This window comes from Python bivittatus, unplaced genomic scaffold (assembly GCF_059951505.1).
Source record: "Python bivittatus isolate LINGU-HERP-01145 unplaced genomic scaffold, Pbiv_v1 ctg000480_np1212, whole genome shotgun sequence".
Classification (NCBI taxonomy): Eukaryota; Metazoa; Chordata; class Lepidosauria; order Squamata; family Pythonidae; genus Python; species Python bivittatus.
In genome coordinates, this window is record NW_028277075.1 from 92,991,562 (window position 1) to 93,019,246 (window position 27,685).

At 38.7% G+C, this 27,685-nt stretch overlaps 1 long non-coding RNA gene across 2 annotated transcripts in view; it reads right to left on the bottom strand.

The window, feature by feature from the left end:
• Positions 1-1,416: 1,416 nt before the first annotated feature.
• The window catches only part of LOC148215073 (uncharacterized), a 180,770-nt gene continuing 154,501 nt past the window's right edge, over positions 1,417-27,685 (bottom strand). For both annotated transcript variants that reach the window (XR_015797229.1, XR_015797227.1), the window contains one exon: positions 1,417-1,834. This is a non-coding gene — a long non-coding RNA (uncharacterized LOC148215073). The remainder of the gene's footprint in view (positions 1,835-27,685) is intronic.

A 27,685-nucleotide genomic window follows, 5' to 3' on the forward strand; every position in this document is an offset into this window, starting at 1 on the left:
TCACACAGTGGTTTCACGAAGGTGTTGAGCAAAAGGGAACAGGGCGTCAGACCCTGCAAGACCTTACAGGTGTTATCTCTCCCTACCTATTCATACCAATTGAAACCAGTTAGAGAAGGGAGGAGAACCACCACAAAACACTGTCTCCTGTCCCCAATCCAAAGTTGGTCCAGAAGGATACTGTAGTTGACAATACTGAAAGCCATTGAGAGATCAAAGAGCACCAGGCTGGATTCACAACCCCTATCCTGGCTTTGTCACAGGTCATCAACATGCATGACCAATGCTATCTCCATACTAAACCCCAGCCTGAAACTTGACCAAAATGGGTCCAGATCCTCCAAGCTCCTCTGGAGTTGAAGCCTGCCCACCTTCTCTACCACCTTCCCTAAGAAAGGAAGGCTGGGGACTGGATTGTAATTGTCCATGACACTTGGGTCCAGCAATGGTTTCTTGAAGAGAGGGTGTATGCCAGCTTCCTTCAAGGCCAAAGGGACCACCCCCTCATTCAAGAAAGCCAACACCGTTGCATGGACCTGACTATAGACCACTTCCTGTGCAGTTCTACCCATCCAGGAAGGATTTTTGCTCCCTCTGTGTTTTTTAATCCAGGTTAAAAAAAAAAACTGGGGAGGGGGGACTGATTTAGCAGAGAAGAGAGGCTAGAGATACTTTTGAAAATATGTGATTTGTCTTACATTCTTTGTTTTTTCTTCCTTTTAACAGGAAAAATATCCTATGGGCTCACCCATAGACGATGTGTCTTGGAATGATCTGATAAACACTTCTTTCACACGATCATTTCTAAATATCTCTTTGACTTGCTCAGTATATATGTACTAAGACACAAATAGTTTTTGTGCTATAGTTTTTTTCTCAGAAATTTTAAGGGGATTTGCTATCCAGGATGCTAGGACTGCAGCCCATTTTTCTGTTGGTACATTACAACTATTGAAGTTGGTTTTCTAAGAGTGAAAGGCCTTTGATTCTTCTGCTATATATTACCTGTAGTTTGTTCAAAATCCTAATGAACAGACAAGCCTAATTATGTTAAAGTTCGGAGAAATAAGATTTTTTTAATATATTTAATTATCTATGTTGGTAAAAGGCAAGTGTTTAAGTCTTTTTTATTTTTAATACAACTTCAGATCTGGACAACCAATGATAAAGACATGGTTTTCTCTAACATGCCCACCATGACATACTATGTAAGTCAAGTGGAACAAGCTGATTTTGCAATCATGCCTGTCACTTACAATTATAGTCAGTTTTTCTGCTACTGTTCCCTTGCTGCTAGACAGAAAACATCTACAGGCTTAAATGGCCTTCATGTTCTAACAGACAGCTCATTCGTAAAGACATCGAGCAGAAACCAAGGGTCTAAGAAAGAAACAGTCCAAGCAATGCTTCCAAGTCTTTTATTTTTGTAACAATAATTTTAGAGTACAATATCTTAAAACAGAAAACCATTGTGCTCCACAAGAAGCACAGCTCCTTGTCCTTGGTTTATTTCTCATTCTGTTTTTTTTTTAATTATCATGTTATTTTGATTTAATAAAAAGGGGGAAAAATAAAGAAATCCTACCTTTAGCATCACATGCATGCATGACCTACTTCACAAAGTACAGTATCTAAGATGGTTTCCAGTATCGTCTTAAAAATGAATACACAATAATTGATAATAATACTAACAAGTACAATTAGTAGTAGTGGTAACAATATCAAGCCTATAAACATTCACCAAAAGCCACTAAAGAATAAGAAAAGGTAGTTTTAATCAGATGGTTTTCATGTTAGTCAATCACTGCCACGGTGTTCCTGATCCGCACCACGCCTGAAACAGAAGAGTTGTGCAATCAACAAGGACCACACTCAATTTAGAGAATGTATTCTATAGCACTGCTGCCTTAGTCTGAATGAAGTTAAATGAGGGGAGTCTGTTTGCATGCCACAATCTATAGGACCACGAGTCTTGAAACTCGTGTAGCATTACTTTGCGCAAACCATGTGAGACAATATTAAACCACAGATTTCTAAATGAAAAGAAATTAGTACTCCAAATTAGGGGCTCGCAAACTGAAACCTAAAAAGGCTTTTTTTCAAAGATCTATACTATTCAGTCTGTTACTAATAGATTCAAATGACACAAGATTTTAGAAACCCTTAAGAGCCTCTATACTTTCTTCCCATTTTGTAGATTTTATCCACTTCTTCAACAAATGCATTTTTATCTTTTAAGCTTGCAAATTGCTTTATTCACCTGTGCATTTAAACAATGGATTCCACAGGAAAGTTTCCAGGTAAATCTCTCTCCCCTACAATGGACCCATCTCCTGCTTCTGCGAAGCAACTTGAAATGCAGATGATAAAAAAGCAGCTTTAATTGCTAAAACACTTAAAATAAGTTGATGGAGCCTATATTTCACTTTGAAATTATATGAACTGCATATTAGGCAATTATCTGTACAGTTTAAACTTGCCGAGAATAGAGGTAAAAAAAAAAAAAGTGTAAAAGCAACTCATTGGTAATATTCACTAAAAGACACTTTTCCATCTAAGGTTGTCAGCTGGGCTTTAGAATGATGACACCCACAAGTAATCACATCAGCTGCCAAAAATATTTTTTTCCCAAGTTTTATTCCAAAGAGGCCTGATTAAGTAAAACATTGTGCTTATTACTTTTGAATGAGTGCTCTGGCTTGATCTGACTGGGAAGAGAATTACTTCCACCATTGCGGTTTCAATCATCTGTACAGTAACATCTACCTAAACTGCAGAAAATTATTATGTCCCCAGACTAGCAGGTGAACTAGTCAAATGTGTTTGTCCTTGAAACCCAAATTTCAAAAAGGGAATTGTGTAAAGAATTCCACACTATTTCACTAAGAAGAATTCTGGGTCTTATGGTGGGAAAAAAGTATATATATTATTGTAAATCCAGAGACAAAACATCTACAGCTATCTGCCATTGATATTTTTTCTTACAAGAAAGCTGTCTCTTATAGGAATGCAGAACAATTTGGCCCAACTTCAGCTCCTGGTGGACTTTGCAGCTGGGTGAACACTGCCATCAAATAAAAATCAGCCGGCATCTATCTTTCCCCAGTCAAATTTCAAAGGGGGAAGAAATGCCATCTCTGAAAAACAAAGTCATTTTGCTTGTTTTAACAGTGCTTCAGTCCTCTGGCAACAGGTCTAGATAGATATAAATAGTCTGAGATGGTTTTAGATTTCTCAATCTAGTTTACAATCTTGTGATTTCCTAGTGGTCTCCCATCCAAGGACTAACTATCTTAACTTGACTCTGCTTAACTTTTTGAGATCACCCAAGGTTGGTTGGGTGCTGCCACCTAACTGCCATAGATGATATAGATACAGCTATAGTTTGTTATAGATTTAGATGTAGCCAATAGTATAGCAGTGTTAAAGATACTGTAACATGAAACCCCTTCTTCAAACTTTGCACCACCAACGTATGGTGATTTAGTTTTCTCTCAGCTTTTGGCAAGAATATGCTGTTTATCCTATGATTGTAATGCACTAGAATATTTTTTCAAAAAAAAATTCTTTACTTTTAAATAACTTTTCATTTTTCCCAGCCCCATTTCTTTTACATTATTTCACCTGTATTCACACAAAATGTTTCACCCTATTTTTTAAATAATTTTTATTAATTAAATATTGGTTTTTATTAAAGAAGTTTTCAACAGAATAAAAACAATATCGATTTTGAATTGAAGAAAAGATGAATAGGGAAAATTAATAAGAAAGTGAAAAAGAAATAATGAAAAAAATAGAAAAGAAAGGAAAAGGGAAAAAGTAATAAAGAAATGGCTTCCAATCTTCTTAACATCAGTTATAAGTATATTTTACCCTCTCTCTCTAAGGTTGCATCATAATTTCTTTATTTCCATAATCTACCCTTGATAATCATCAAATCCATAAATCACCAGTTCATTTTTTTTCATTTTTCTGCAAAAAGTCCATAAGTGGTTTCCAGTCACTAATAAATGTAGTTGTTGATCTTTCTCTAAGCCAGTGTTGTCCAAACTTGGCACTTTAAGATGAGTGGACTTCAACTCCCAGAATTCCCCAGCCAGCATGGCTAGCTGAGGAATTCTGGGAGTTGAAGTCCACTCATCTTAAAGTGGTCAAGTTTGGACAACACTGCTCTAAGCAAACAAGTTAATTTTGCCATCTCTGCCAGTTCTGTCATCTTCACCAACCATTCTTCCATTGCGGGTATTTCAGAGTCTTTCTATTTTTGTGCATATAGTAGTCTCACAGTGGTGATAATATATAAAAATAATCTTCCATGTCTCTTTTCTAATTGTCTGTCCATTGGTCCCAAAATGGACAAAAAAACAAAAGTTCTGTCTTTTTTCCCCAATACTTTTGTTAAGAATTACATTAAACAGGTAACATTAATATAATAACTTAATACAAAAATACATTAAAAAAGAAAAGAAAAAATATTAAAGAAGTGCAGAAAAAAATCCTCCCTTCCAAAAAAAAAAAAAAAAAAAAGACAGAAGGAATAAAAACAAGAAACTTCACCCTTCATCCCCAACAAGTATATTCAAAATTAACAATTTATCACTGTCTCTTAAAATACAACCAAATACATCTTCATTCCATACCTCAGCCCATTTTCTATAAATTCATCTCTAAATCTTCAACTGTTCTTATTAATCAGCAAAGGTCCAGTAAAAATTAACAGAAATACCTAACAACATAAGTATATAGTCCTCCTTTCCATTTAATCAAAATCCCCCTAATCCCTCTCTTTAGTAATCAAAATCTAATCCCAATTAACAATTAAACATTACAAAAATTAAAGACTATGAAACATTACCAGAAAAGTAACCCCTTATTTATATATCAAAAATAATAACATAGATATTGCAAAATCACTCATTACACCCAGTTAAACATTTCCAAAAAGAACTATCTGGTCAAGATAATCATTAAGCATCACCAGAGATAGCAACTCATTATTTAACCATAATCAAATAAACCAATTTGTATTTTTTTTCCCTTCTTCCTCCCAGCAATCCTTAAGTCCCTTAAATAAAGTCTAAATTCTGCTTTCTTCTGTGATCCATGTCTTTTCTCTCAGAGTTCTTGTCATTTTTATCCAATTCCATTTGTAATTTCCATGTAGTAACTCTAGTAGATCTCTTATCTTCCAATTTAAGAGAGTAATCCACATAGCTCTTTTGATACATAAATTTTTAAAATGATCATCCAATTCCATTTGTAAATCCAATATTTCCATCTCGTTCTTATAGATTATAATTGAACCTTAATCCCTCTGCAGCCAGTTGCTCTCTTGGTTTCATCTTATATTCTTCATGCTCTTGTTCGAGAACTCTCAATAGGTTAACCATTTCTCTTTACTTGCTGTTTCTTTCCTATAAAATGCTTCTTGTGCTGAGATGCATAAAGGCATTTTCTGGCACAGTCTGGGTTTATAGCTATTCCATCTTCTCAATATGGCACTTCTAATATAGTGATTTTAAAAATCTATATTAACCTTAGCTTTTTTTTATCTGCACTCAGTCGTTACCGACTCTACGGTGACTGCTTGGACGAATCCTTGCAGTTTTCAAGGCAAGGTGTTTTTTCGGAAGTGGTTTGCCATTGCCTCCTTCCTAGAGCAGAGCCCAGCTGGTGAGCACAGGAGGTGGGGTTTCCGTTGCTTCGTGCCTTTTTCAGGTGTGCGTGGCTTCCGCGCTACCGGCAACTGCTCCCATCTCCCATAAAAAACCTTGAATATGTTTAACCTTATTGTTGAATGAATCTGCTTTCTGGGTTTACACACCATATCAAAGCAAAGTTGCCAAGGCTGGATTCACACGACGTTCAGATATTAAAACAAAACCTGGTAATACTAACCAACCTGAGCATGCAATATGTAGTTGTTTACTTATTTATGGGATGTACAACTGTGGCACACAATGTAACAGAAAAAAAGTATATAAGCAGTATCTGTGATGGAAGACTTGAGTGAGGAGGTCCAAGGTCATTGGGAGTCAGGGAGGAATCTCAAGCATCTCCTTAGCCCGCAGCCTGAGCATGAGAAAACTAAGAGGATGAGACTGGCACCACCCTAAGGAATGCAGAGTGTTTAGTTGTGGTCGTTGGGGGTTAGAGTTAGTCTGGCGAGATTCTGTCTAGTAGGTGTAAGCTAATAAAATAACTGAACTGTTCCTGAATTGTCCTGCTAAGTTTCTTGGGCTGAACGTGACAGTATCAAAGTAAAAAAAAAAAAAAAGAGCAAACATCTGAAAAATAACACAACTTCCAATTAACCAGTTGAATGCAGCTGTTAGCACTTTCTTTGTCATGCAAATTCAGTCTGTATGTTGTTTTTGCACTAGGACTCATCCCAGCAACTGAAGCTGGTCCAATGGCCTTGAAGGACAATGGGAAGATATGTTACCAAGGCAATAATCAGATGAGCACAGTCAAACTCCATTCAAGAAACAAATTTTAAACAGGCCCCTCCCTAACTCACAGAAAGATAAAGTGAGAGAGGAGGCAAGTACATTCAGACTTGCAAGATTCTGTTCCTATAGTTGTTCCAGTCAAAATAGTTTTAGACCTCTATGGCATTGCTTTCTTAGTCTGGTCTACCCTAAAGGGCTGACACTGGTGGAAAAGGAAAAGTAGTGATATGTGGGAAAGACCTGGGGAAAGAGATGCTGCCAAGGGGATGGTTCCACATCAGGCATGGAAGGAGCAGCCCACCTTATCCAAGTTCGCACAGACCATAAGGATTTAGAGGTTTTGCAGAATGCTCAGTCTGTCACCCCTCAGCAAATGAGATGGGCACAATTTTTCTCCCATTTTGATTGTTACATCTCCCACATTCCAGGCTCCCAAAACAAACTTCAGACTGTCAGGCAGAGTGGAGGTGTGAGTGCATTCCACGCCAAAAATACACACCAGCCTTAGAGAGATGTAACGAATGCAAGGTCTTTGCCTTGTTCTCTGAATAAATCCAGCCAGAAGTTATAAACAATATGTTTGTTTATTGAGGAAAATAAAACTACATAAAATACAAGTCCCTTCTTCTCATTTATGTGCCATCCAAGACTTAAAAAAAAACTTATCCAATACACAAGTTCAAAGTCTTTAGCCAAAAACTCTCAGAGAAGAGGTACACTACTTAGTTGTTAATTACAACTACATAACCTATAAAATGATTACATGATGACTAAAACCTACTAGCCCTGAAGCATACAATCACCCACAATTTATTGACACTATGCACCTCCCCTTAGGTAACTAGCATGAAGATGCCAATAGGTGACAGTACATAGCAGTATACGTACAAAGTAAAAGGCCAATACAGGTGGCGTGATTTCTGTAGCCATAACAATTTGTTTGAAGATAAGCGATTTGGTCTTCTTCCCATGAGAACATCCTAACACAGACACCCTCTCACGTAAGCTGGAATATGATGTGCCCCAGTCACCCCCCCCCCCCGCTACCTGTTAACTTTGTCACACTGTTAATCAGACCAACATGAAAAGCTGGGAGCAGAAAAACAGAGTGTTGATCTATTAGATCGGAGTAGGGCACAGAAACAGCAGAATGCATACTCCAGAGCCCATATGGATGACCTCCAAGGAGAACAGCAAGGTAATTTTGCACCTTTCACAGCAGAAGGAGGGTAGCTGTGGCATAATGGACATTTATATGTTCCTTGTCCCCTAAGGGAGGAGATACTACAGCTGTGCCATGACAACAAAACAGCAGGACACAGGCAGATATTTAAAATCCAAGATAGAATTTGCAGAGAGTTTTGGTGGCCTCATGTCTATACAGATATTAAGGATTATGTTTCCTCTTGTCATGTCCAATAGTAGAGCAAAACCAACCCCTGGTAACCCAGCTAGGTTATTGCAGCTGCCAGAGACCCTGTCACAGCCCTGGGACACTGTTTCTTTAGATTTTATCACTGATCTTTCCCAAGTGTGGGGATATACAAGGATACTGGTAGTAGTGGACTAATGTACCGAACTGGCTCATTTTATTCCTTGCAAGGGCCTCCCAACAGTCCAGAAAACAGCTCAGCTCTTTTGGACCATGTCTTTAGATATGGAGAATTGGTCAATCATGTGATCTCAGACGAAGGAGTCAGTTCACTTCCAAATTTTGGAAGGCCCTTTTGTACTTATTAAATATTAAAGTTCTTTTGTCTTCCTCACATCATCTGGAGTCCAACAGAGAATCTGAGAAGGTTAACCAACTGTTACAGGAATATTTAAGATGCTATATTTCATACCAGCAAGAGAACTGGACTGATCTCATACTTCTTGCTGAATTTGCTTACAACAATGCAGCACACTCCTCTGTTGGTATCCCCTGTTCTAGGCAACTTACAGATTAGAATTGCAGAAAGGGATTTGGTGTGGCTTTCTACAAACTTTCTGACTTCTGCAAGACCCTCTAAGAAACTAGCCTCAAAATTTATTGGTCCTTAATCCCAGTGATTAAGCAAATAAACCCAGTAGCATCCTGGTTGCAATTGCCAGCATCAATGAAGGTTCACCCTGTATTCCATTGGTCTTGGCTAGTGAAAGAGGCACCAACCTGCACTCTGCATTCACAGGTATCCCCCCCCCCCATACTGGTAAATGGGGAGGAAGAGTACGAGGTGGAAGCGGTGCTAGATTCTAGATGCAGAGGGAAGCGGGTTGAATACTTGATACACTGGAAAGGCTACCCACAGTCAGAGAGGTCATGAGAAGCAGCAATGGACATGCACGTGCCACAAATGGTGCACCATTTTCACGACCAATACTCTAACAAACCCCATCTTTGACAACTACCGGCCTTGCAGGAGTTTGGTGCTGACCAAAATGAACAGGAGGGGTTATTCTATGGGATGGAGGGTGCCTCAGGGATAGCAAGAGACCAAGTAGAGGACATGGGAAATGACCCAGTTCCTTCCACATCAGGCACACAGGATGGCGGGGGGACCAAATTATTCCTGAAGGAGGGGTAGAAATCACCATTACAGCCACAGTTGAATTACAGGGTGCCTTGTGTGATCTTGGGGAGTTACTGGCAGAAGAGGGGAGCGACACAGCTGCATTTCATTCTCCCAGCCCACAATCAGTTTCTCCAGTGAACTCAGGGAGGGGGGAGGGGATGAGTCTGAAGGGGAGGGTGATGTAATGGGATGTTGGAAAGACCTTGGGAGACTGGGCAAAGAGATACTACCAAGGGAACAGTCAGATGAGAGACAGCATATCCCGTAGCTGGATACTGGGCAGGACAAGAAGCTCAGAAGAGACCCTCCCTAGTTTCTTAGGCTGTAAAGGACACAGGGGTGAAGATTGTATTTTCAGACTTGCAAGATTCTGTCAATGTAGCTTTACAATAAAGTAGAATTAGTTCATCTGGTTGTGATTCCTATCTGGTTTACCCTGAGAGACCAATAGTAGCCTTCAAGGAGTAGAAGCTTGCCCATCCACTGCCTCCAATTCTTCTCAGGCATTTTGAGAAGATTTGTCGACAAGAGGATCTTCTGAGGGGCAAAGAGCTCCTTGAGAAACAACCATCTTTGGTGCATTTAAACTCTGAATGAAACAATAAATAAGAGAAATGTTTGGTTCCCCCCCTAGAATCTGAGGGGACAAGCTCTGCCAAGCAAGCAATGCCTTCAGAGACAAAGGAAGGGGTTACCTTTCAACTTCCCCTCACAACTTCAGCCATGTGACCTCTTGCACTTTAGGTCACTCCAAGTCTTTATTTGGGGCTCATACATAAACTGAAATAAGTTTAAACCCAACCAAAATGAACCAACTCTAATGAAGGGAATGCCTGCAGCATGATATGGCTGCTGGTTTGTGGAATGACAGACAACAGATAACACCTTGCTGCTGTTGCACATTTTCTCTACACAAATTAGTCATCTTGTCTCCTGGGATAAACAGGTGTGCCTGGCCTATTTTTGGGCACAGTGTAGAGCACCTCAGGCCAGATTGTCAGAAGGTGCAAATCAACAGGGCATGATAAAGCTCTGCATCCTGAAAAAACAGCTGACAGCCTGGCCTTCTCTCTTTAAATGAGACCGTCCTTTGGAAACAGGTGCTAGGCAAATGCAGGTGAATGCAGCTGGTCCTGCAGGCCAAACTGAAAGAAAATCCCAGAAAGGAAAGAGTCTATTAGCCAGAGAAGAGTGGCATGCTGCTTGTCTGCAGCTCATTTATAAGTGCCTTTGAAGCTGAGCGTTTTTATTTCCAATTGGGTGTAAGAGGGAAAGAGAGAAAAATTTGCTCTACGACAAGGTTTGAATGCCAGAAGAGAGGCGAAAAAGCTCTAAAGCCTCTCCTTGCCATTTTCCATTCCATAAGCATGATGAATAATACCTTTCAAATCAGTTTGACATTATCTTTATCAGTTGTAAATCCATGAACATGCTGTCATCATTATTTCTTTGCTCCTAGGGCAAAAATACCTAGAAGAAATGCTGTTAAGACTACTGGTTCTACACAAGATGTAACAATAAACTTCTTGCTGATATGCAAGAGTCCATGGCTGTTGTTTATTTATATATTTATTTTTAAAATCATGCTCTGGCAGCTTAGAGACATGCCAGCAAATGTTGAATTTGTATCTGGTGCTCTGTGGAATCTTAACCCATTGCAACAGTTTCTTTAAAAAATCCATTTTTTTTCCTGTTTTGTTTTTCCCTTTCCCTTTCTCAGTTTGCCTTTTCCACGTAATGGGTTCTAGGATCATACAAAACTTTGAAGACTGTCCTGATTTAAGAAAGATTTATCTACCTACCCCATCAAAACAGATCCATAAACAGAAACAGGACTCGTTTTGAGGTAGCAAATCTAATCAGGTGGCTGTGAAGCACTTCACAACCCTCATAAGGCACTTTGCAATGTGGCAAAGCACTTTGCAGATTTGATGGCTTTTCTGATGCTTCTGGGATTGTTACAGGCAATGTACAACATTCCAGTTTTACTTCCAACATTGAGTATGCCTAGGGGGGCACTGAGTGGTGTGATGGACTCTGTGACATTGACAGAAAGAGCTAGCATAATAGTTACCAGCTCAGTCAACTCTCAGCCTATCAGAGCTCTTTTGGAATACAAGGCTAACATTCAACGGGCTCTCAGCGTTAATGTGCCCAGCCACAAGTCTTAACTCCACTCTCTCTAGAGCTAACGGAACCTGGCAATGCCGGCCCTACTAATGTAACTTTCAGCACTGGCAATATGGGGTCAAAGCAGATTGGTCCAGTGTGTGCCCTTGGTCCAGCCAGACACGTACATTCTGCGTGAGTGAAGCAGGTTTAAGTCTCTCTGTTATAAATGAATGGATGCCAAGTATGAGCCCAAAGAAGCTGTTCACTTCTTTTCTTTGCAAGAATAGCAAGGTGGAAAGTAATAGGTGCTGCTATTACTTTTCTATGCCAGCCTCTTTTTCTGTCGCCTGCCTACCTCTGTGGCATTATATCCCTCTTTTCCAGCCTGTTTCTATTGTCTCTGTTAACTTAGGCAATCACCAGCAACTCACAACTCTCCCTTGTCCTGACCAGAAGAGGCTAAGCTCTGCTAGTGAGCACTGGAACTGTGGAACAGTAATGGGTTCTTACTAGACAGGGCTCAGTCAGATTTGAGTACTTCCCTCCTTCCTCCACCCAGCAACCAGAAGTAGCAAAACCACCAACCAATGAGGGGAAAGTTAATGGGCACTTTTCAATGACATGTCAATCTTAGTACTCCAGAACAGCATGTGGAAAAGAGCTTACTTTTTAAACAGCTTTGGAAAGCTTTTTAAAAATATCTAGGGGGTTTACCATTTTACTGTTTTGTTTTGTTTTTCAGTCACCTGAGGTAGAAGGGTTTCACCCCCAGCTCCCAAATAGCACATAGATGAAGTCTGAATGTGGACTCACTGTTGAATTTACTTATCCTTCGAAATTCACACCTCCAGATTTCCTCAGGGGAAAAAATGCATAAAGAATGGCATGTATTTAAGACTGAAAAGAGAGAAGCAGAACGTGTAATGTGTTGCTAATGTGTCCTTGTAGCTGTTGTGAGAGGTGAGGAAGAAATAGATCTGGAAAACTTCACTTACCCAGTGGAGCATATCCAAGGGCCATTTGCCATTTGCCTTGCTCTGTCCTGCTCCTTTTTCTAGTATATAGCTTCCCCAACACAGGGATATGCATGCCAGAAAAATTGCTCTAGGATATGCCCTGCTCGATCCCTGATCTAGGAAGGTGCAGGCAGCTTTTGCCAGTTCATCTAATGCATGTCTTCCTTCACTGGGGCATGTACACAGTAGATACGTTGTTCCATTTCGTGCTTATAATTTATGGTGTACATCTGGTGATTCCATATCCCCTCCTGCATAAGGAAATATATGATGTCCGGATGCAGGCCTTTCCTCCCTTGAGAACTACCACCTGATGTCACCCAGCCTGTTGGGGCAGATGGGAGCAAAATCATCCCACAGAGCACATCTGGTCCCAACACAAGTTCAGTTCCCAAAAGTGATTGACATATGTCAATGCAGGCATTCATCCCAGTGTCAAACCACAGAAAAAGCAAGTGAAAGAATTGCATCCATTTGCTTTCTTGATTCCAGATGACTTCTGCCTTAATTTGATTACCCTTCCTCAGTGTGATGCCTTCTAAATGAGTTAGGACTAGCTCCCTGAATTTCCAGCCAAAATGACCAACTGCTGGCTGAGAATTCTGAGAGTTACAGTTCCAGTGCATCTGAAGGGCACCATGCTGCATTAGGGTGACCTTTATTGACTCTTTATTTTCTCACTCTGTAGAACCAACCAAAAATGATGCCATCTTCTTTTTTATCAAACATAAACTAGGATTCTATGTCTGTTTTATCTGAATTATTTTACATGCTGGTATGTAAAATATGTATGTATGTATGTATGTATGTATGTATGTATGTATGTATGTAAGATCTTTGGTTGTCAATACTGCCCTTGAAAAAAAGTTTATTTTTTTTATATATATAACATTACCCCGAAAAGCATGTTTGTTTCCTTCTGCATGTTGGCTCTCTTTAGTCTGTGTATTTACTGCATTTACTCACTGATTATGTTGGAACTGTCACTCAGGGCTGTCACTGTTTTGATAGCTTCATTGGATTTATACTCATTATTTTCAATCTGCAATATGTCTGACCTAGATTTGATTGTCTCCTGGTGACTCATTATTTAAATTAACTAGTAGATCCCCCATCAGGCATTACAGCCTTTTTCCTTTGAATCAAGCAGCCCACAAATTTCTCCACTCCAATTAACTGTCTGCAACAAAACTCTCAGTTTTTTATGTATTTAACCATTGTAAATTGTATTTGGTTTGGATTTTTTAAACCAGATTCTAGTTCCTGTAAAATCATGGCTTAATTTATAGAGGTTGTAATACTGCAAACATTTTTGACACATCTATTTTGGATGAGATTGTATACACTGTGTTCCAAAAAGGCATTGAGAAGTAAAAAGTCAACACAGAGTAATATTAAGAATACCCACCATGAACTTGGAAATCCTCAATTTAAAATTTACTTCATCCAATCTTGCATTCCTGTGCACAATTACCTGTGAGTATGTCCCACTGGATTTAATGAGATTTATTCAGGGGAGGGGGTAGAAATTATCTTTAGACAAATGGCTGGACCTTCAGTTTTGGCTCTTCTATATGTGGATAGCTGGTGATAGTGTATCAAGGCAGATGAAGACAATGGGAAGGAGAAGAAGCCAATTATCTTGGCAATTGAGGACAAGCCATTGGTGACCTGTTCAGAGAAAGGGCTGTTCTGAAGGATTAAAGAACTGCTTGTAGAGTTGAAAAAGCCTTCACACAAGAAATAACAGTGAGAAGACAAGTAAATGCCAGACTTTAGGAGATATTATTGTCCATGGAAGGAGGGGACAATTCAGTGAAGTAAAGTTAGGTTGACTGAAGTTGAAGCCATGATCTGGGATTTGGGGATTCTGGATTTTCTCCAGAGTTGGAATGGAAAGTAGCATGTATAGTGTGTATATCAGAGAAATATCTGTTGTTTTAAGTGGTACGCATTTAAAATGGTTATTGCCTTTTACTTATAAACGGTGTCCACAGATGTTATCACCAAAAACAGCATTACATCTATGCAGCATTCCAAATAATAATAATGAATATGTTATTTTCCTTCTATCAAGCCAATATATTTGCTTCTTGTATATACAGAAAGAGATGCCTCTGAACTATTGCAATCATTAGCTCTGGAGAAAAAAAAATATGAAGGGGTGAAGAATGGCACAGAGCAGAACATATATACATATTTAGTTTAAAATATTTTTATCCAGCTTTTCTATTTAAAAAGCACTCAGTGCAGCTATAATTGCATATGTCTGCAATCTGAAAGGAGGTGAGAAAATGGGTCTAGGTTTAATTTCATTCCAAATCTCTTTTAGTTCTCAGAATCATGGCAAGTTCAACATAAACATTTCCTTATTCATAGTAAGAGCTCAATTAATATTGTGGCATAAGCTTGCAGCCTACACTAAGAGGTCATCCTATTATATGCATGATGAAGTCTGCACTAGAGCATCAATAGAGTGGGATATTGGGCAATTCAAGCCCAAGAATGCTGTTGTATGATTATTTACCCTTTATGACACCTTTATTGTTAAACATGTGAAACACAGCCAGAGTCACATGTGAACAAAGTTTCTTGTAAAGTTAAATAATTTGAAATGTTAATTCCCTATTTATTTGCATTGTTCCCTCTAAACTGTGCACATGTGCGGCTGCACAGATGCAATGGCTGACCTGCAGAGGAGACTCAGTCTCCTATTCACTGTCAAAGATGAAACACTCAAATGAAGTGTGTTTTTGCAAAGCAGTAAGCAAAGGAAGAAGACGAGAGAGAGAGGGGGGAGAGGAGGGGAGGGGAGGGGAGGGGAGGGGAGAAGAGTTCCCTTATCATCTGGGAACTAGGCCAATACTGAGGACCTTCTATCAGGCTCCAGACCAAAGGATGAATGGAGCAGTGGGAAAGAAAAAGCAAGCAGGACACCTAAGGAGAGAAAAAGGGAGGGGACACTATTCAGGTATTCCTATTTAAGTGACTTTTTAACATTGTTTTGATATGCATACATAAATTTTATGTACACTAATACTTTCAGCTGAATAAAAATATTAACTTCTCAATTTTTTAATCATTTGGGGATTTTACAAATGTAAAATTATGCACTTCTTTCAAAAATCACTGCCTCTTGGCTCACAGTTGCCTAGGACAACCCAACTGTTCTTCAGAGGACAGTATGACTAGTGCATCTGCTTCCCTGGCTTAGAGACAAGGTGGCTTATTTGTTCAGTCATGTATCCAATCTTTCATACTTATATCACTACTTTTTGGGGTAGTCAGCCCAAACTGAATGGGTGATGGGGTAGAGAAGATATGCTCACAAGTCGTTCCAGAGCTGCAGACTGATGACTGCCTTGCTATCTCCTAGAACTTTCTCAAACACTATGTAAGGTCCATGCTGTATTCACGCAGGCCCACCTACTCCGGATTGGTTCCCTTTGCTTAAACACAAATTGGTCAGCAGATTTCCAGCAATCTGGTTGTGTTTCAGTAGCTCTGAGTAACACCTCAGTAGTCTTAGTCCTCTTGATCTTATTTTCTTTTTACTATGGAAACTCTGTCACTCTTTCTTACAGCATTCTGAGATAGGGTTTTGTTGCTATTCCATTCATACACTTTCCCAGCATTCTCTCCATCCTTCAACTATTGTAAATGTCCTTGTGATGATCATTGGTTAGATTTATAACTAATCTAACTCATGAGCTCCAAGAGCTCAAAATGGTTTAATGGAGACCTCCTTTCTCCATAGCAACTCTGTGAGCTAGATTGGTCTGAGAGAGAATAGCTGGCCCAAAGTCACCCAATGAGTTCCACAGCTGGAAGTGGACTTGAACCTGGGTCTCTCTGGTCCTAATCCAACATTTAATCCAATACCACAATGGATTATATCAGTATCTAGAGACTCAGCCTTGTTCTTGTGAATTATTATTATCATCCCAGCCTCACGTCACCCCTTAAAAAATCCGTTCATTCCTGCTCACACATTAAAATATCTGCATTTAAATCAATGCCCTTTACTGTATCTAGTGACAAGAAATATAAATCAGCATGAACAGTTATAGAAATGATAAAAGTTGTTGAACTGTTTCCCAAATTACTATATTCACTAGAGTTCTGTTATCTCTCTGGAAATAAAATAATGACCTCGTTTGAGGAAACCAAAGGAAAGTATAATGAATATCCTTTGGCCTAAGGAACAGCTTTTAGAGTTTAATTTAAAGATGATTGTCAGTCCAACATTTCTGCAGGGCATCAGTTGAAAAGATATACTATCCCTTTCTGTGACAATATGCTTCCAACAATAATCATTATTAGAACATTCTATACGCTACAGTGACTTACAAAGAAGTGGCATTTTTGTTCTGTGAAACAGTTCCACTTCAAGAAAGCAGATTGTGAGTAAAAGGAAACACAACTAGAGTCCTGCAAAGCTCAAAATGACAGTGTCAGTATATGAAGCATTAAGCATGTTTTCATCAAATGCTCCCTCCATTCCAATCTAATCAGGGAATAACCCCTTAAAAATAGTGGCTCAGAACTGCCAAAATAGCAGTTTCACCAGCATGTCACTATCTGTTCTAAGAGGGAAATTAGATGGGCGGAAAATATGGTATATGTTGCAAAACTGGTGAAAATTGGTCTATTAAGAATAATTAATGTGAAGAAAGTGGCTGGTTCATTTGGTCTTCTTTTTAATCACTTATGAGAAAAGATCATATACTTTGCATGCACAAAGTTCCAAGTTCAGGGGCTGGTATCACCATTTAAGGATTATTGAAATAGTGAGATAGAGAACAGGATCAAGTTGGACATAAAAGAATTGTAACCTAAACTCTTGAGACAATTGCCACAGAAAGTAATACAGAGCTGTTAATTCAAACAGGAATAGGGAAGAAACCAATTTCCATTATATACTTTGAGAAAAAACATTTTCAAGCTACGTTGAAGCTGTTGGGGACCATATACCCTTGTTTTAGTGGAATGGACTTAATAAATATTCTGCTGATATATAAGGGGGATTTTGAGCACAGCTGTGGATTTAACCCAACATGATTTAATACAGTTGAAAATGATAATGGATTTTCTCTACTTAATTATTCTAGCTCATTTTTCCTAGCAATGAATTCTTTCACCCACCCGTATGAACTATCAATATATGTTAGTTTTATTCAGAATTGGCTCAAAGAAGAGAACATTGTGGAAGAACATTATTGGAGAAATTCTCCCTGATTTTTTTTTTTTTTTAGACCTGACCCTGGGGTTGACTTCAGGGTAAAAAGAGGCAAAATTTGTTTAATTTATTTATTAAACAATTTTATATAGCCAGAGGAACCCTACCCAGTAAATAGAAATAAAAACATAAACCAAAATTTGTAATTCCATTAAAGAAACTTAGATCAAGGGCCCTAGAAATCTCATTACTAGCATATCAACACAGTCACACCCACGCCAGAGTTCCACCAAAATGGCGGCCATGCCTGTGAGACTAAAACTCTACACCTTTTTTATCAAGCTGGTGCAACTCTTACCTTGACTTCTTTACACCACCACAGACACCTCTGCCTGACCTCACTGTTGAAGAATTCTGTCCACCCATCAAGAATATTCAGCAAATCTCTCTCTCATGTATACACATGCACACACACAGGGATACACACTACTTATAAGCTGGAAAATACATTATAAGCTGTGTGATTATAAAGAATTTTTTTTTATATTTCTCCCAGCCACCTTATAAACAATTGCTGCTCTGGATTAGGTGATCTGGGCAGAATGAAAGCTACATCATTTATTCTTTATAGACACTTACAGTAGGTATTTTTGATGTTAGATTTGATTATTTGCCACCTTTGCAGATTTTATTTTCACCTTGGCATTAAGATGATACTTCATATCAGACACCTGGAGTTCATGGTGTTCCATGCCTTTTTCAACAATTACACCGCAACCAGAGAGGGAACTAGAGCTGAACAGCCTAGCTCAGGCATTAAAAAAAAAAAAAAGTCTATGCATAGCTGCAAAATTAAACATTAATTCTATCTTCTTATGCTGAACACTGAGACTCCAGACCATGTGCACATTAGGAGTACTGACAGTTGACAAATTTCTCAGGGACAAAATGTTTTAAAAATTAAGCTCGACCATCAATAAAGCAGCCTGGGTTTAATATTTAAAAATAACAATAAAGCAAATGATTTGTTGCTGTCTTGTATTTAATAAAATATGGATATAAGAATAACGGCTTTACAAAACCACTCTCTAAAGTAGACAACATATTTTTTATACCATTGATTATTTTTATGCCATAAATTGTGATTAATGAAGTGTAAATCCATTGCATGGTTTGAATAACATTAAATGCTGTACTGGTACTTATAAGGAGTATAATTCTTGAATATAATTTAGGTCTTTAAACATCTTCAGAACCCTCTAATGAAGTAATGAACTCTCATGCATCTTTTTGAGAACAATACTACCAAAGATGATGGTAAAACTGAGAGGAAAGACAGTGAGGAGAGATTCTATAAAATGTCAGAAATGGGAAAGAAAGGATTGCTAGCTTCCATTTTTACTTTCCACTCAAGGGACAAAGCTTTCTTTTTCTTAGGAATGTATCATCTTTTAATATAACTGAAGCTTTGAAAAGCCTGGATTTCTCAATCATAAAATAAGGTACTGATCAGTCAGTCTCACCTTCATGTTACACGTCTGAAAGAAATGACAGCTATGTTCCTTAAACATCAGCAGGAGCACTGACCTTAGCTTCAATGAGATGCAGGCGGCAACTTACCTGTGTAATTGAATACTGGCACAGGATAAGCATTTTGACCCAGATTTCAGAAGAGCCCTGTGACCAAAGGCCCTTGGTCACATGCTTTGAGAACACTCAACGTCCTAACAGAGTGGAGCCCGTCATGGTTATTCTAAGACCTGGTTCTCACAAAGGATACTATCTCTTATGCTACTGTGCATGGCAGGAGGTTCTTCAAGAAAAAGCTGCTCCCACATAATAAATTCTTGATCTAGATCAAGCCCTTGTTTTACTTCATATAGAGACAAAACAAATCATATGCAGAGCTGCACATCGCAGTATTAATATAAGGACTTGAATTGTACATTATTATAAGTCAGGATAGGTGAGCTCGGACCCTTCAGATATTGCTGAACTACAGCTCTCAGCACCCCTAGGAAATATGAGCAGTGGTGAAGGATGCTGGGAGTTGTAGTTTTGCAACACTGCACTAAGCTATAATATGACTGCTTAAGTTTTCACTTTAGCCTGTGGTGTGAACCTACCATTGTGATTTGTGATATGTAACTTATCAACCCTTTCCCCTTTTTCAGGCACTCCAAAGCTCTGTTCAGTCACAAATGCATGATTTCCCATCATTTGAAGTAAGATACATAAAACTATAGCACAAAGCCAAAAACAAACTTCATACAGAAATGTCTAGTGAAAGTCTTGATGATGCCACGTGTCATCCCATACATTACAAGTTATGATGCAAATGACAAACTGTACATATTTCATTTCATTTGTGTGATGATATCATGATGCAGGTGACATCAGTTGCTGCACCACCACTGCAGAGTCCATGTGAATGTAACTTAAAAATACAAGAAAAACTACTATCCTGGACTCACTTAGGTATATAATTGATTGATTATGTGTCATCAAGTCATTGTCGACTCTTTTCTCCAGCCTTAAAAGATTTCTCACCCTGGCTTAATGGTGAATCAATCATTTGTTATTTCTTCAGTAAAACATGGCTATGCAAAATATGGCTGAGTATGATGCAGAGCCTAGGCAATGTAAGATTTGATTCATGCAGGCAGGAAGATCTTGCCCCTGAAGTGTAGCATTCCAGGGTTTTAAAACTCAATCTAAAATCTTTTCAGAGTTCTTCCAAGACTGTTTTGCATTGGCCCATCAGTTGAGAGGTTCCTCTTGGTATTGACCCTGCAATTATGCATAGCTTCAGATGTTTTCATTCAGCTCAACACTGGCCTGATTGTCCATTCAAGATTTGCTTATTGTTTACTATAAAGTAGTGGGCTATTCAGAAATACAGAAAAAGAAAGGATGGTACTTTGCCTAATCTGGAATAATGTTGCTAGCATTCACTGAATTCTGGGTCCATCATAGAGTATATTTAACTTTCATGCGAAAAGTGAACTTCATATTCAGGACTGAAACTATTGGTGTCCTTCATCCTCTCTCTTTGATGAAGAGAAAAATAAGTGAAGGAAATGGAAAAACTATTTTTTCAGATAACACCATCATTCCCTTTTAACTCCTTGATAAAGGATCAACTCAAGGTCAAATTGTTGTTCTTAACCACAGTACAACATGAACGTGCCACCCATCACAGTTAAAACATGCAAAATTGTCATATCAACCTGGTAATCCACAAATCCAGTGGCCAAATTTAGCAATGTAATTACTGATGTTATCTGATTATTGCTCTCGCTAAGCCAATTATCATTTTGATTATTCAAAAGTCAGTGTTTCATTCCCAGTTGCAAGTATTGGGTCTAAAACATATGTGCAGAAAACAGGAGATGAGCAGAGTGTTCCATGATTTAAACAAACATATTTTGTACATCCTGCATTGTCTTCCATAGGCAGCAGGGTTTTCCCAAGTTTTCAGAACTCAAAACATAATCTAAATGCCAGGAGTGGAAGGGACTTCTCAGTAGAGGATATCTCAGGGTTTCTTTATATATGAAGAATGCGTATAAGCAGACATTCACCATTCATTTTTTTGGCTAAAGGCTGCAATGGGTCTTTGAGTTATATACAAAAGGATTCACACTGAAAGCGGTAGATGGGGTTTGGAAAAAATTAAATTTGATTTCATTTATTCTAGAATGAAACATAGGTAATATGATTACTAACCAGTCATCTATGTCATGATTTTCCCTTTCAATATCAGATGAAACAATTTGTGACTAATTTTGGGGAAGGCTTTGGAAACTACATCCAAGGTTTTTGGGAGGCACATGCAATTCTGGAGCCTCAAGCTGTTTTGCTTTATGGAGCTCTAACATGTTTCTAAGACTGAACTCAGGTTTCCTTTGCTTATAAATAAAATCAGACTTCAGCAGCTTCACAGCAATCATTTGATTCCTGGACATTCTAGTAATGCTGAATTGCATTCTCTCATTTAATCGCATTACATCTGGATGCAAGGACAGAGTATCAGGTAGTCAAGTCTTTTCTCCAAACCCTTTCTCAGCGATGCATTCCCCTGGTGCAAAAATTACAAGCATCTTTTCCATGGAATCCCTAAGGACCAAAGCACTAATCATACTTCACATATAGATATATATCTGATATTTTATGCTGAAAAACACTTATGCATACCCTGGGGGTAAGCCTTACAGCAACAGAAATTTGGATTGAATGTTAATGTATTGGCCTTTATCCAATCCTTTATTGTGCTCTGGCACTGATTCAGAGTACCTTCTGCCTCCGAAGAATGAGATGAAAAGGAGAAGTAAAACTGAATGTCACCTGCATACTGAGGATCATGTTTCTCTGGAATCATCCTAGTAGAATCATGTAGATGTTAAATTACCTGAGGGATAAAACTGAACCTGAAGGACACTGCAGCGTAATTGCCAATGAACTGAATGATAAGGCACCAGGGTTACCTTCAGAAAATAACAGCCAAGGAAGAATAGAGCTTCAACTGTCAATTCAGCTGGTTCAGAAGGATAATTGTGGTCAATGGAACTAAAATAGTAATAGTAATTACTATTTCCTTGCAAAAAAATAATAATCTTGGAATAGTAGTTGACTGCAAACTGAAAATGAGCCAGCAGTGTGAGGTAGCTGCAGAGAAGACAAATGCACTTTTAGGCTCCATCAAGAGAAATTTGCTATCCAAATCAGGGGATATAATTGTTTCACTCTATTCTGTTTTAGTCTGTTTCAAGTAATTGTGTCCAGTTCTGAGTGTTACATTGTAAGAAGGATCCACAAAAAAGAAGGGCAGCAAGGATGATTAGAAGACTAAAAACAATGTCCCAAGAAGAGAGATTGAAGGAATTAGGAATGTTTTTAAGATTGAGAAGAGACAATTCAGGGAATACAATATCACATTTCAAATCCTTGAAAGAATGTCACACAGAAGAAGGACCTGTTCTTTTTCATTCCAAAGTGCAGGACATGAAATAAAGGATTTCAGTTACAGGATGGAAGACTCTGAATTTATGTTAGAAATAACACCCTAACAGGAAGAGCAATTTGACAGTGAAACCAAGTACCCAGAGAGGCATTGGGCTTTCTATGCACTGGATGTGTACAAGTGGAGGCTAGAAAGCCATCTGTCTGAAATATTTTAATTTGGATTCCTGCACTGGGTTCAACCAGATGGCCCAAATGGCCCTTGTGGAGGTTTAATTCATATGTTCATGTTGTGCCTTAGAAATTGATCCTATGATTTGTTAGTTTAAGTATTAAAAAGCATGTAGCTCAGTGCTGTGATCCTGGAATGGAGACAGAAACCAGAAACCAGACGGCTGTCCTTCCTTCTGAGTGTGGATGGACTGATGTGAAAGGATGTTGATCCAATAAACAATGTTGTATATTGTATATGTTGATATTAGGATTCTAACAGTGTGAAAAGAAACATGGAGGTCATTCCAATAGTTCATCTATCAAAAGCTTTCTGGTGTAAGGGTCATATCATAATTGTAATATTCCTTTTCTCTTTCTTCTTTTTTTATATATAATTTTTATTGAAGAAGAATTTTGTACAGAATTAAAAACTCCAGAAACATAAAGAGGAAATTAGAAAAGAGAAAAAGATATGAAAAGATAGAAGAAAAAGTGAAAAACAGTAAGTCAAAGAAAAAGAAAGAAAAAGAAAGAAAAAGAAAAATATTTAAAGAAGCGACTTCCAATTTTCTTTGCAGCAGTTACAAACATGGTTAATACTGTTTACGCCCTCCCAAAGTACATAACATGGTTCCCTTCTTCCCATAAACAGCCCTTTTTAATCAGCAAATCCCGAAATCACCAATTCATTTGTCCGTTTTCAGCAAAAAGTCCATAAAGGGTTTCCAGTCTTTTATAAAAGTAGTTATTGCTCCTTCCCTAATCAACAAGTCAATTTAGCCATTTCTGCAAGTTCTGCCATCTTCACTCTTCCACTGTAGGTATTTCTGTTTTTTTCCCCATCTTCGTGTATATCATAGCCTCACTGCAGCTGCCATATATAAAACCAATTGTCCACGAGCCTTTTCTAGTTGGCTATCCATAAGTCCTAGTAAGAAAATCTGATTTCAACTGAATGTTAAGTTTTAAAATTCTCCACATTGTATATATTTATACCCAGTTTTTTTTTCTTTTTTACAAGTCCAACTTTTATCTTTCTTTCTGTAGTGTAACAAACAAAAATATATATAATCTATAGAATTGTTTCATTTGGGGCTCTTTCTCCCACAGTCCCATTGATGAGGAGCCCAGTGATCACTGTAGTGCATTCACATAAAAGTGTAGTTTCTTGCATCTATCTCCAGTTGTTTTGGTTTCTTATTCAAAGTGAGCATTTTTCCCACCACATGCCTTACAACACTATGATTTTATTGTTCTTCAGAACTGTCCTGCTTACTGGCTGTTTCAAGGAGTCAGGTACCAGTCTGTTTCTCAAGGAGGAAGTAATACATTTTCTGTGAGTCACAGCTCAGTCGCTGATCTATCTCAGAGACAATAATTCCTCCTGCTATCTGCAAACTCTTCCCTTTGGGGGAGATGAGGAAGATTTCACTTCTTTCCTTTTCAAGAAATGAACACAGAACTTCCTCATGTAGAGCTTTGTACATATATTGAAGCACTGAAAAGGTTGTGTATTAGGGGAATGAGAACTATCTTATACAACAATCAAACTCAAAGTGAGTTCAAAACACAGGATAGAGGTGACTTTTTCTGACAATATGCATTCGATCTGCTGCCTCACATTTACAGACAGGCTGTTAGAGTTGTGTATTGGAGTTGGCTTGTCACTTGATAGCGAAAGAAAATTATTTTCAGCATGACCTCATGCTGGCCTTTACGGGTCACCTTTCAGGCCTGCTCATTACAAGTTGAATGAAATTTTATATTAAATTGGAACTGAACTTTTCAAGAATGTTGACATTTTGAATTTGAAAATTTTCTGTGCTCAATCAAGCTGGGCCACTCAGTTGAAATACTACATGTGGCAATTATTAGGGACTCATGTTAGGGACTCATGATGTGTTTCTGATGGCAGACAAGCCCATTCAAACAGGCACTCTTAGAGGATTCTTTGTACATAACAATTGTGAAGTTTGCTTTATTAAAACATTTAATCAGCAGTTTAAACAGGAATTGAGATGTCACAATGTCATTTTATTCTACAAAAAATATTTTTTTCCTATATTCACACAGAGTCCAGGTTCATATTAAAAATTGGCAATATTGAACAGTAACTTCTCACAATTGTAGTGTACGCATACAACCCGACACATCTGGGCATTGCTTGCAAAATCCCAAGGCACACACAGTGTGTGATCCTAAGTTGAAGAGTGGTCCACAAAGGGGCCTTAGAAGAAGCTAAAATTGTACATATAGAGCTACAGCAATCAGCAGGACTCCTCCAATACACCAAAAAAAAAAAAAAAAAGAATTCCCACCAGTAGGATTGTTCTGCTGTTGAACATAGAGCACACTCTGAGGTGGGGTGGAGGTCTGGACAGGTCATGCTGTCAAACTATTTTTTTTTAAGCTCAGTCACACCCACATCAGTCGCGTTAATAAGTAAATTGTCCTTTATTTGCATTTAGCCAAAGGCCACTGCAGTAAGTATACATGAAACAAAGCAATAATTAAAAATTGAACAGCTAGCACTTTGAAAATGTGTTTTAAAAACCCAGCTGAAACATTTTCATGTGGCTTGGGCAGACGATGCACCCGTAGAAGTTATATATGGACAAACAGCATTTAAAAGTTCCACAGTTATAGCTCTGCATGATTTATCACAATGCTGCCTTAAAATAACAAACCAAAAGTTCTCCCTTGGGTCCTTGTACAATAGGCAATGTAAGAGATAAAGGACATTGTCTTCTACACACTTGCAACTAAACACATGGAAGCATTCTTCCAGAGGAATATTAAAATGCCACCCTGTGCAGCTCTTTCATTCACACATGGGAAAAGCGCACAGAGAAGGGCATCCTGCCCAAGGAAACACAGGAGAAATATTGTTACAAACAGCAATGAATTTGTGACTCCCATGTTTCTCTCCCTTACGTCTGTCTTACCATTGCTGATAATTGCTATTTTGTTGCCCCTGTGTCTTTCCGACAGGTACAGTTGATGAAACCAAGGAAACACGACATGTGTTGTAGATATGGAGGGCAACCCATCCCCATCTCCGCACTGAGAAGCACTAGACAGCTTCCAGTAGAAGAGAATATCTGTAGCTCAGGGTTGAACTGTGGAGTTCTTGGTACTCTCAGCTAGGTTGTTTGCTTGGAGATGTTTCATTACCCAACTAGGTAACATCATAAGTGCACTGATGATGTTATCTAGTTGGGTGATAAAACATCTGCAAGCAAACAACCAAGCTCAGAGAGCACCAAGAACTCCACTAGAAAGCTTCCTGCACCCTAGCACTCTCCATGAAAGACAAAGATGCATCAAGTAAAGTGGCTTCCATGTGCAAAAAGCACGGACACTTCATGGAACACAAGCCACCAACCTTAGCAACTGCTGCCTTCACCTCATTCTGGGTGCCATACAGTCGAAAACTATCTGTCTCATTACTAAATCTGCCGGGAGGTGGCAGACTGGTAAGAATCCCTCCCCATACTCATCCCTCCCCATGTGAGCAATCCCCAAGCAAAGAGCAGAGATAAGAATCATGGTCACGTCTCCCCAGATGAAGGACAAGTATCAACTACTTCTTGCAGGGTTGACACTGGCCAATGTACAGGAGGAAAAGGGAGTTGAAAGAGAAACACATAAATGGACAGGGCAGCATCTGGTCATACCATGGAAGGGAACACATCAACTGTCATCTAGTCAACTTTGGCAGGAGAATCTGTACTTTCTCTTCATCGAAAGCCCCTCCCACATCCAGGAAGCCACATATGCTTGTCTTTCATGACGTGGAGATGGGAGAAATGCTTCTTCTCTGAGAGAGGGAAAGAACCCTCCACTAGGGCAGGCTGCCCTGCACCAGCAAGTGCTGCTATAACTACTACTGAAGTATTCACAAGACAGCAGAATGCCTGGATCTCCTACTTGATTAATGGAGCCAGGCAAGGAAGGAAAGAGTGAAAGAGAAGAGAAGACCAGTAAACAGGCTGAGTAATGCTGGAGGCATATGGAAGTGGCCTCATCCCACAGTTCAGTTGAGGCTGCATTGCTATGAGATCAGTGGCAGTCCTGTCTTTTATCTGAATGTGGCACTGCTTATTGTCATCTTTTCCTCTTCAATCCTGCATTGTTGAAGATCTACTGTAATGGCAATACAAGTGGAAGGTAGAGAAAATAGTACCTATCTCACCACAGCTGGCCTTTCTAGTTCTCCCTAAAAGGATATTTCCTCAGAAGAAGGTAGACCATTCCAACTCAGAATTTCCTACGATCTACAATTTGACCATAGTAAGTTTGTCCTTTCAGACATTTTGGACTATTATTCCCATCAGCCTCAAGCAACAAGGCCAGTACTTAGGAATAATGAAAAAGCTTAATCTTGGAGCCCTAAAATCAGTATTTAATTTATGTAATGAATATGGCGCTCAGAGAACACAACCTTTTCCTTTCTTCTTCTGGATCTTGGTAAAGGTTATTCTCTCTTCTTCAGAGGCTGCTGTGAATAAGTGATGAGCTTTCCTTCGTACAATGCATCTCCCTGTACATTTTAGTCCCATTACTAAACTCAAATAATGAGAGCAACCAGTTGTTTGTATTTTTCAACCAGCAATTACTTAGATGTGATTAACCTGGGTAGATGCTGTGGATTTACAGAACACTTTCTAGAAAAGCCACTGGATTTTCCCTTTTCATATTTCTTGAAAAGATGACAGAATTATCCAGCTAAGACTAAGGAAAACCCATCAGTGATTTGGGGACAGATTTAGATTAAGGATTCTATTGCTGTTGTTTTCACTTCGGTAGAAAGCATTTTCAGTCTCTTGTTTCTGATGTTTGTTGTATTCAGCTGAGCCAATCTGCTACTATCTACAGGCAAGCTGTAGCTGGGAGTCAGATGATTTATCTTTCATGCCTTCCCCTTGACTGTGTCCCTACACATTAAGAATGTTTCTCAGGCTGCACAAATATGTGTGAAATCTCTTGATTGCATTTGTCCCCATGTGTATACATTGTCCTTGACTAGCTATTATTGTCCCTTCTTAGCGAAGCTGAAAACATTCTCAGAATGAAACTTCATATTCTCTTATAAACATACTTTACAAAAGATGTGGTTAATGCTGGACACATTGTTCACCAAACACACACACAAAACACAAAAACAAAAACCCACCAGTCCTATGTACAAGCAAC